The sequence below is a fragment of the Botryllus schlosseri genome, chromosome 3 (assembly GCF_051294905.1).
Source record: "Botryllus schlosseri isolate E-star chromosome 3, Bs_hap1, whole genome shotgun sequence".
NCBI classification, from domain to species: domain Eukaryota; kingdom Metazoa; phylum Chordata; class Ascidiacea; order Stolidobranchia; family Styelidae; genus Botryllus; species Botryllus schlosseri.
Window position 1 is genome coordinate 28199982 of NC_137238.1, and position 11540 is coordinate 28211521.

Sequence of the window (11540 nt, forward strand, 5' to 3'; positions counted from 1 at the left end):
AAAGATGTCGCGATGTGGGTATAATATTTTCTAAAACTCAAACTAGGACGAAATCATGAATGTGTGGGACTTATGATAAACATATATTGTGCGCATACAAATTTGTTACAAGAACTATGATATTACTGTATTTGCACGAATTACAAATGCGCTATCGTAAATTAGTATATGCTACACAATTTCGCGGTCCAGAATGACTTATGGCCATGAAAAAATAGCGAAAAATTTGAATCCAAAAAATCCTGATCCCCATAAGACGTACTGAGTGTGGGGTTCGAACCCACGTGAACACCCGTTCATTGAAGCTTAAGTTCAACGCCTTAACCACTCGGCCAACCCAGTTCCATTGTAACGATATCTGAGAAACGTTTTAAATTAGGGTAGAAGTAACTATTTCAAAGTAAGTTTCATGAAGTCTCGATACGCTATACTTGACTCTAAAAATATTAATCCCCATGAAAAGTACTGAGTGTGGGGTTCGTTTTTATTTTTTATTTTTTAATAAAATTACAACTCTAAACTTGATACGTAGTTGTAGAGCCTTATGGCAATGCACCATATTAAATTTCATCACACATCTAATGATGGAACACCTTTGAAACTATCGCAGTCGATTACCGACTTTTACGCATATCTGATTTTCGTGAACATAGCATATACCCATACATAGTCAATTTCAATAACAGAATTAGCATGCTAAACATTAAATTCTCACCTTGAACGTTAGTACACAGTTGTAGGACATAATAACAATGCACCATACCGAATTTCGTCAGACATTTCATGATGTAACACCTTTAAAACCAAAGCAGTTCGATACAGACTTTTGTTGCACCATGCTAAATTTCATCACACATCTAATGAAGGAACACCTTTGAAACTAACGCAGTCGAATACCGACTTTTACGCATATCTGTTTTGCGTGAACATAGCATATACCTATACATAGTCAATTTCAATAGCAGAATTATCGTGTTAAACATTTAGTTTTTTCGTTTCTATATGCTTTAAAAGACTCATTTAGACCTCGAACCTACGTGAACACTTGTTCATTTGAACTTAAGTCCAACGCCAAAAGCTCTACTTTACAAAATTTTCGGAGTACCGACTTTTTTGGGTAAATTCTGTGATGCGCTTAATTACTAACTATGAAAGCAAGCAGTGTTTGGGGTATTTGATCAACATGGAAATTCGTCCACTTTGCTTTTAGGTTATGCTGAAAACATGAGTTACTTAACAACATTTCGACTCATAAGTGTGGATAATTTAAAGTACATAGTATTAAAGTCATTAATGCATCGATCGCATACCGAAAAACAGATTTACGCAAAAGTCTGTAGAGAACTGCGTTAGTTTTAAAGGTGTTACATCATGAAATGTCTGATGAAGTTTGGTATGGTGTATTTTCATAATGTCCTACGACTGCGTACCAAGTTTCAGACTGGGGATTTGATTATTAGCATGGTAATTCCGTTATTAAAATTGACTATGTTTAGGTATACGCTATGTTCATGCAAAACAGATATGCGTAAAAGTCGGTATTCGACTGCGTTAGTTTTGAAGGTGCTCCATCATTAGATGTGTGATGAAATTTCTTTAAATCAGGGCTATCTCAATGCTGTTGAGTAAATTTACGGCTTCAGAACGCGCAAATTGTCGCTTGCGTGAGCTGGACTAACTTTTTACGTAGTTCGAAATCGCTACTTTTATACATTAATTCAAAGTATTTGTCAGTCATCGCAGCACCGCTCATATTGCGCACCATCTATTTATTTCACGGATAACAAATATACTCCTGCTTTTATCAGAGGATACTTTCCTAGGGTTTGCCTACTAACAGTAACTTAGTTTATATTAATGAAAAATATAGTGATTGAAAATCGATCACTGGATTATAGTTTACAGAAAACTCCACAATTCTATGTGACGCCCTTGCATGCCAAAAACCTTCGAACTATTCGCCACCTCATAAACACTTGAGTAGGCCTACATTTGATGCGTGTGGGGAAAACCTAGGTAAATTTTCATATGCATTTAGTTTCCAGCTCTGAAAGCAAGCTTGGTCTATGATCAATAGCAACTTCTGCGTAAACTCCGTTCTATTTCACTTCATACCTACACAATGTAGATAGTCTATTCGAATAATTCGATGTATAATTGAACTTTCTCTGCATGATCATTAGGGCTTCTATTTTTTGTTGCAGGGCAACTTTGTTGTAGTCGAAAGCGGTATTATCTAGCAACAAGGTTTAAATGACTCGCCTCCGGCAATTATTGACCGTATTACCCGTATTCTCGTCATGCAAAAATTATGCATGTATTAGTATGAAGCTCGGATGCAGCAAAGTGTCTGAGACTACCTGTAAAATGGTGCGAAGCAGCGACTCTAATTTCCCGGCTTATAGCAAACAACGGGCTTCATAATTGTGCGGGGGATCCCATTGTTGAATTTGAATTGATCAGCGTGTCGCTGTACATGATGCACTATATCGAAAGCATTATTGCTGGTTGAATATTGTCGAATGGTTGTCTATAATGTTAGTTGCATACAAGAATCTCGGAGATCTAAGCTCAAGATTTACGTACTCATGCTTGATTTGTTTCCATAGCCTCGACCTTGGGAATCGCTTGTATGCGTCCAAAGAAAAATAAGTCGTGAAATGTGGAAACTGTAGAAACCGTTAGGAATCGCGTACCTGCCGCGAAAAGTTTGTTTAATTGTAACGCCGAGAATTGTGCGCCTACGGCTAGTCCGTTGGCGTTTAGCGCTGATTAAATTATCCTTATACTCGACATGCAAAGTAAATTTGCAGGTATTGGAATGAATTCAGTTGTAGTGTGCGTTCATATTAGGTCATGGTTCGAACCTAGAACCTAGAGCAAGATAGTTGGCTGATTCCTCTGTGATGACGTTATGAAATCTAGTTCAACGTTTAGTGTAGCGAGAATTCATATTCTCAAAAGCAGCTCAGTAAGCATAATCATGATGGTGTGGCAATGGGCGTTATATAGATGTGACGCTTGATGATGTGGCACTGATGACGTAGCAGATGATGTGCCAATGGATGCTGATGATGTGGCAATGGGTGTGCTATAGGTGCGGCAATGGGCGGATGATGTGGCAATGTAGGCGTGGCAATTAAGGCGACGTGGCCTTCTGGGATTGGCGGGCAATAAACGATTCCAACTATACTACTCGTGTCCAAACTATCAGTCTCGTTGTGCATCCTTTAAGCTCTTTTAAATGCATATCGAGCTGAAAAACGTATTAGGCATTGGTTTCATTTCTCCGTTTTTTTAAAGAATCCTACCAATTCCTTGAACAAGCGCAATCCGACAACTTCTCGCACATTCTGTACAGCAGGGGTTCTCAACTTCCCTCAACTTCCCTGAGAACCCCTGCTGTACAGTGTACATCCTATGCCAATTCTATATTGTACAATCAATTCAAACTTGAACTTGTTGTAGTGCTTACTCAAGAATTCATTGATGTCATGCGCTGGTTTCATCAGAAAAGAGCTTTAGTCTATGCGTTGGTTATACACAGTATATTGGTTGGCTGTGTTGTATGCGTCTTCCATCAGTACCGAAGTAGTTATGCAGTTCCTTAATGATTAAGCATGAGCTGAAAGAACTACTTCTGCAGTGTACTTTGGTTCTCCTCGCGTTTGGTGAAATTGGGCAGAGAAACGGGCTTTGTTCGAGTTCATCAATTGTACCCTTCAATAGTCGTGGGTAAGGGCACACAACGTATCCAAAATGTGATACTGTTCCGTAAAAAATTAATTGCAGCTGCGCTGTACTGCACTGCGGTAATCAGCACAGATCGCATAAAACGCACATTATAGTCTTACCTTCAGGTTATTTCTATTGTACACTATTTTTGATACTAAACCATTCAATTAATGCTGTATACTGTATTACTGTGTAACACACGCACATGTAGTCCAAATAGTATTTTTTGATATCCCCCAACGCAACTAAATGCCGAACAGTCGAGGAAGGGTCTTTACATTTTTCGCATACTTTAGTAAGAAGATTCACTTTTTCCGCAAAACTTTTCTGCACCAATCGGTCCTACAAGATAGGCTGTTGTACCCAATTTAAAGCGACGATGAAGCCGGCACGAATTTGTATGAGTTCATTGTAATTGTTACTGCACGGATACTCAGAGGGATATACTGCTGAGCCGGCTATCAAAGCAGCAGAATTGCTACTCCTGTTACTGGAAATCGGACCTCTTAATCGAGAGCTAGTTTCACATTGATTCCGAAAATATAATTTGAAATCTGATCAGGCAATGGAACCACTCCGAAAGAGCCGTGAAAACCGATTGTGGACCGCCGCAACATGATGACCACAACGATGGACAATTGCGTCAAGCGATTTTTCGGAACAATGCTGATTTGCAGACTTTCACGGTTATTTCAGGGTGGTTCCATTGCTCTGACTAGATTGTAAATTATATTTACGGAATCAGTGCGACACTAGCTTTCCATTACGACGGACATTATCAAATTTAGGCTCCCAGGTCGACAGCTAGAGGACTACCAATTATGCTGCTTTTAACCGATTCAGCAGTATACATCTCTGGGTATTCAAGTGTGACGACTGAGTTGCGCGTCAGTAGGTTCATAATAAACTATAGCAGGGGTGAGTAAACTGCGACTCGCGAGCCGCATGCATCTCCTTAATGCAGGGGTGAGCAATCTTTTTAGCTCGCTGGCTGCACTACATAAAATTTGGATACTAAGCCTATTTCAATATTGGTATTTGATTCTATATTGACTGACAACATGAACATGGACATGTATTTGTATATTTAAAACAAACCAAACATTGATTTGATGATAACGTACACGCGTCAGAAACATTGACGAGAATATATAAGCTGGTCGTCCTCATTGTCAAAATAAGGGATGAAAGTCGGCGTACCGATTCTTAGAACTGGATGTCCATTTCTAATAAAGTTTGTGAGAAGCGATCTAGCTTGGCTGATGGTATCGGAGGAGTTAGGAATATAACTTATAACTCAATATAACTTATCATTATCATGATGAAACATACTAAGCACAGTACGCACAGTGATTAGATTTTTAGTACGCATTTTATTAATATTTTTACGTTTCTTGAGGCTTGCGCGGGCCGCACAACACGGCGTTGCGGCCCGCATGCGGCCGTGGGCCGTAGTTTGCCCACCCCTGCCTTAATGACTGCACAATGCACATGCATTTCACCATTTTGTCAGAGATGTGTAACCTGATTATAAATGGATGTATTTTATCGCGTATCGTGTTGTTTCTTTCCTTACGGTTTGCGTAAAACTCGTAAAATTTAGGAGAGGTGACACTAAACGCTTAGAAATTGTCAATTAAACTCTCGAATCTAGTTCACATAAACGTTTAGCCCGTACCAATGGATGCATGATCATCAATCAATGATGAGTCATTCTGTTCAACGATGAACTTGATAATAATTACGCCAACGCGGGTCACAATTATTTCCGGATGGTGAAATTTACTCTTCCATTTGTATTGTAAAGGTAGCAATAAGCGGTGATTTAAAGCCCTGCAGCGCAGGTTGAGACTCAACTTATCACCACACAATGATAAACGTCATTCGACAGCCTTCATTTCATTGTGACGTCATAGAATCGTAGTTTTGCATTTTTGTGTTGTGGCTCTTTTAAAGTTATAATAATTCCGATATGCGACTAGTGCATGAAGCAGGTCTGCCCACCCCTGATCTATATTGAGAATGACCGATATTCCAATATATAAACTCTAATAATTATAAATCATTTCGGCATGATTAAAGTTTAAATTGATTGTTTATGAAATCCATATTCGATCCAAAGTTGGAAACAATCTTCACATTTGTTTATTTCTAATCGCAGTACATCCCAATCTAAGGTATCTATACATAGCCTACAGCTTAACAACAGAATCTTCGATAAATAATCGTCGTGAGTTGGCCAGACAAATCAACTGCACCAACTGCAAGTAGTGGTACCGCCACAGAGAGTATACGCGTATCAAGGAATATCCTCAAGCGCGCAGTACTCCGGCGCGCAATATGTACCGCATGTTTAGGTGATCAAGTGTCCACAGCAACTATTCTTACAGAGTACCCACCTGCACGACCACGGACAAATCGAGTCCGGTAGCAAACAATTGCCTGAGATGCAGGTATCATTTACCATCTGACAAATGCGCATCTTGCAGATCTCGAATCCAGCACAATCGATTGACCCAAAAATGTTTGGGACGGCCTGACTCAATCTAATGTTGCGAATTTAACTTACTCATTTAATGTTCCAAATAAATCGTCCCGAAAAGACACGTTTGCAGCAGTGATGAGCATCGGACGGACTCGGATAGCATTCGGACCGGATATTAGACAATTTTTTGGCAGTCGGATAGGATTCGGATATTGTCGCAGATTTTTTTCCGGATATTGTCGGATAGCTGTAACTTTTGATACGGATATTTCCGGATAGTTGTAACCAGATGTGAGATTTGATTACAGGCCCATAGAAAGAAGTCATCGATTCAATAACCAAATACAGACAGCTGACACCTTGCGATATTAATGGTAGCAGTCTAAAAATGTCTGTCAAGAGTCCAAGAAAATACAAATAAATTATCGCCACTACCATTCTTACCATTCAAGAGTAGACCATACTATAAGATCAGCCATGTTATCACATTTATTTGCTAAAATACATCAAGTATACCATACTTGCCAGTCTAACGGATATATAGGCTAATATAAGAACTGATAAAAGATGGTATGATTAGACATGAGCTCTCCTGACATAGTTATCATCAGTACAGTATTCTCGCATAGCAGTTTCTGAAGTTCACAAAATTGAAGGTTTTGTTTCAACATCGGTCGCAGAACTGCATTTGCTTTTCACCTTGACATGTAGTTTTTGAACCCATAGCTGACGAATGTCACAATAGGGCATACAATATCCAGAATTCTCAAAGTAGTTGTTGCGGCAGTCTTCTGTAGATAAATATAAGACTAATCCCTCTTTGCGTACTTTGTTGCATGACTGATTTTCATGCTACCACAGTAGTTGTATGATACCCTTTCAATCAGCACTATACAGCGGTGCTTGTGCTATGGCACAATCTTTAGCTACCATGAGTCTGCCGGCAGTTCATGATCATAACGGAATATATCCCAATGATGTTCAACAATGTAATAACTCCATTTTGTGAGAAGGTATTCCCAGTGTGGACTTGGACTTTGCGTCAGCTTGCACGTCGAGTTGACAGCTACCGTACCCACACACTTGTAGCCCGACCAATCAAATAAGAATATGCATACAAACATATACAAGTAACTTTCTGCAGTCAGAAAATTATATAGAAAGTTATATAAAAAGATATGAACAGAGATAAAATGTATGATAATTATTATAACGATGCCTCGACTATACAGTAGCCTATCGTCCTCTTTGAAATCATACAAGATACATGCATGCCTTACTAAGGTAAACTAATAACATATAACAAGGCTATGAAATCCAGAATTCCTATATACAGTTACAACGAAACCAAAACCTTTTCAACTCCTGCTTAAATTTCCCTTCCTTCAGCAGCTATATTTTCTCCAATATGATTGACGGAATCAATCATCTAGAACCACTGAGCCATATAAACAAAAGCTGTTAGTTTTTTTTTCAACCAATGGTCTGTTCATGTAGATTTGATTTCAGTTTAAGAATTGTGAAAAAAACTTTGGCGTTATTATGGTGCTTTTCTATATGATTTAAACGAGAGACCATGTAAACAGTTTGAAAGTCAACACCAAGGAGTGGTGATCAGTGCGTTAGGGATGCGTCATTTCTCTTGAGTGGAGCTCCATCAACTGTTCGAAGTGTACTCCGTACCGTACAGTTTACATTGCATTATTTGAAGACCTCGAATGTTGTCAAGCTGCTCGTGCTGTCTGAGTTTCGTTTCTCCGTAATAATGGATCAATGAGGAAAGTTGACGTCTTGAGAGATAGCACAGCAAGAGTGAAGTATGGAGAGATTGCATCCTGATTTATGGGACACTGCCTGTATGCAATAATTGCTATGTTCATGTGAAACACCACAACTTTTCAAGTGGTCCAATGCACCTTACAAATCATATCCGAAAGGCCAAGGATACAGCACAGTTGGAGATAAGTTTCTTCTCTTCCAATATACAAGTCGGCAAGACAACTACTGACCTGCTATTGGTCAATGGAGAGGAAATTTGGACAGCTACTGAGGGACATTCAGGATGGTGCTATTATTGACATTTTGTGTGACTCGACTATAAGCGTCGTGCTCAAAAGTTTGAACTGATTGACCAAAGGTATTATAAGCATCAGCAAGTTTCTACTGAACAGGCCTTCACACATTCCAGCATTTGTGGGCAAAATGCGGATTATCTGCATCCAATATTGACCATCTGAGATCGTAAAATTCCATGGTTACAACTTGGTACTATCACTTCTTGATATTGGGTAATATGTTTAAATGCCTGATTGTTATATATGGCCATGGCCTAATAATCTGTCATTTTCAATTTTTTTTTTGATCCGAGATACCACTTTCATTTGCACACTTACTTTAAATTAGTAGCGTTGTTTCTTCGCGTTAACGTTCCTATAATTAAAATTCCAATTTTTGTTCTGTTTGTTTTTGTTCATTCCATAGATACAATTTGTGATCTTTTAGTGCAGAACTGTATCTAAGCTCAGCTGTAGCCTACAATTGATATTCTGCGATATCATTATTCGATAAGGATTTTTCGGATTCTTGTACGAGATTTTCGGATAAAGTCGGATAGTTGGATGAGATTCTTCGGAGTCGGACGGATAGTTGCGCAGACACAAAAACTGTCGGATGGATTCGGATTCTCAAAAATCAACATCCGCTCATCACTGGTTTGCAGCTGCAAAATTTGCAATCGATATGCCTGCAAGATGTTCCACTGTTCATACTAAAGTGCCGCATGCTCAAATGTCTGGCAACGGTAATTTATACGGAAAGTCGTGGTCACAACTCCGTAGAAAATACTGATCAGGCTCACTCAGCTAATTAAATAATGCGAGACGCTTTGTGTTAGAAAGTCATCCTCCGGTGGTAATTAATGTAGGTTAGAAATCAATAATTTAGCAGACAACGCGACACATCGATTAGCTTACGCATCAAATATCTTTCACCAGTTAAACTAGGCTACTGTATAGGCCCTATGTATACCTTTTTGCGTAAGACTGTACAAACAAGGTACAGAGATTTACATTATATAGATTTGATGCAATTGTCAGGATTGAAGCTCAAACATATTGGAGATTAATAAAGGATAAAAACCGGGCAAGTGCTATAATGGTTTTACAACAGGGTGGCCAACCTGTGGCCTGCGGGTCAAATATGGCCCGCGAGAGTGTTCTGAGTGAAGTAATTCTCGAAATTAGTTATAATATCAAGAAAATAAATTTCCCAGGTAATTTATTGTGAGCATGAAAGACCAGCCTAAAATTTCATGATCCTGACCTCATATTTTAGGGATGTTGATGTCTAAAATATCAGTTCCGACGCATTGGCGTAGTCAGGGGCCATCCATAATTTTCGTAGATCTTCCTATATGACTATGAAGTAGAATATTTCGTGGCAGATTTATTTGACTTGATACTTTTTCTTAGCATTTCTTAGCATTTCTATGCACAAAATGATACACGAATGTGCAATTAAATCTTCGATATTGAAATGTCTAAGCGTTGATTGATAATGTCCTGGCAAAATGAACCCAGCGTTATACAGAGGCGACCCACACAATATAAGCAACTAACAATAATATTGAACGAATTCATTCATTACCTATCGAAAAATTTCGCGCCTAGCGCCGCTAGCGCATGTACCTGTACACAGACTTTTCAATTTGTTAGCGATTTTGGTGCGTGGTAACATAAGTACCATTTTTACCGTTACCTTAGCCGGTTCACTCCTATCGCGCGACTTAAAAAGGGACATCAACATACAAGTGGCACGCGCAATGTTTCTTAAGTCGCATGTGGCCCTTTGGCCGAAAAGGTTGGCCCCCCTGCTTTACAATCAGTGTAGTAAAATAATCTATCCAATGGAGATATTCCGCACCGATGACGAATTTTTGTTACTGTTTTCTACCATTCGTTGTGGTTCGCTACTGTAAATACTCCACCCAAAACATCAATGATCCAATATATATTTCCAGCTCCATTCTAAAGTGAATGGATAGTATTCTCGTCTGCGAAAGTGCATCGGTATAGAAGTGCACACAAAAAGTGTTTTCCTGTCAAATGGCGTCATGTTATATTATCGCTTGGCATTTCTGGATGTCCTGGACAAGCGGTTCTCAACCTTTTTGACCTAGCGGACCGGTAAAACATATAAACAAATCTTGCGGACCGGTGAACCTTCAAAAATCAAAATTCACCCCAAATTTAATTGTGACAGATGTATGCAATATTGGAATCTTCATTTATTACTGTTTTTATATCAGATATTTATACTTGGTTCTATTGAAGGTTTGCAAGGCGAAGATTACTAAGGTAGCTGTTAAACAGCACTAACTTGATTGTGATTATTCGGTATCCTTTGAAAGAAACGCTGCTTTGCGTAGCAATGTTGAATGTCATTCCGTGGTCAGGGGTCATCATTTGATAGGGTGAACATGAACATGGCCAATGCATATCACAGTACTAAACTTATTCCATCTTCGGCTTGATTTGCCATGGCTCTCGATAGAGAGGAAATCTATAGTAGTAAGTATTTCCTACATCGCAATTTATCACATTCGAGAATGGTGACATTATTTCCTATTGTCGATAACAACTGTCGCCATGTGTGCAAAAATGAAAGAAAGCTACTAGACACCTGCGTTTGACAGGGATGTATGCAGTTGCAGATACACACATCGGATGAGTATGTATGTGATGTATTTGACACGTCTAACGTACCACGCTCGGAACTAACCGATCTATTTCGCGTTTAATGTCACCGAAGAAGTGCCACTGTTTTTGGAATTATGACAGATGGCGGGTTTCATGTTTGCTGGTCCAATTCCTACCGGAATTAAAATTCATTCACAGAAATAAGTCCAATTGTAATCGCAATTACAAGATAAGAGATAAGAGTCGGTTTTAGGCCGTTTGGATGCTATTGGGCAAATTCAAAATTCTCAAACTATACGAAACCCGCGAATATTGGTTGGAATGAATTCAAATTTGGTGTGCGTCGTTTTTTAAGGCAGCCTAACGATTTAATCACGTAGCCAGCAAGATTCAGGAAAAAGGGTTATTTTTGAACAGCCCTATTCTTCATATAAGCATGATGTCAACTTTAGCCTGCCAAAAAGGAAATGTACAATGTACATGTACATACAACTGATACAAGTATACATACATTGTACAAACAAGTATACGCTGCATGTATACTGCATTTATGAAAGCATTGTAGATGTAGAGTATATAAGGCCTACAGCCCTATACCCTGCCTACACTTTCCTGCAGCAAGA

General features: G+C 39.0%; 1 non-coding gene across 1 annotated transcript; it reads right to left on the reverse strand.

The window, feature by feature from the left end:
* Positions 1-259: 259 nt before the first annotated feature.
* Positions 260-342, reverse strand: Trnal-uaa (transfer RNA leucine (anticodon UAA)). The gene has a single exon. It is a non-coding gene; the product is annotated as a tRNA-Leu (tRNA).
* Between the last annotated feature and the right edge of the window lie 11198 nt (positions 343-11540).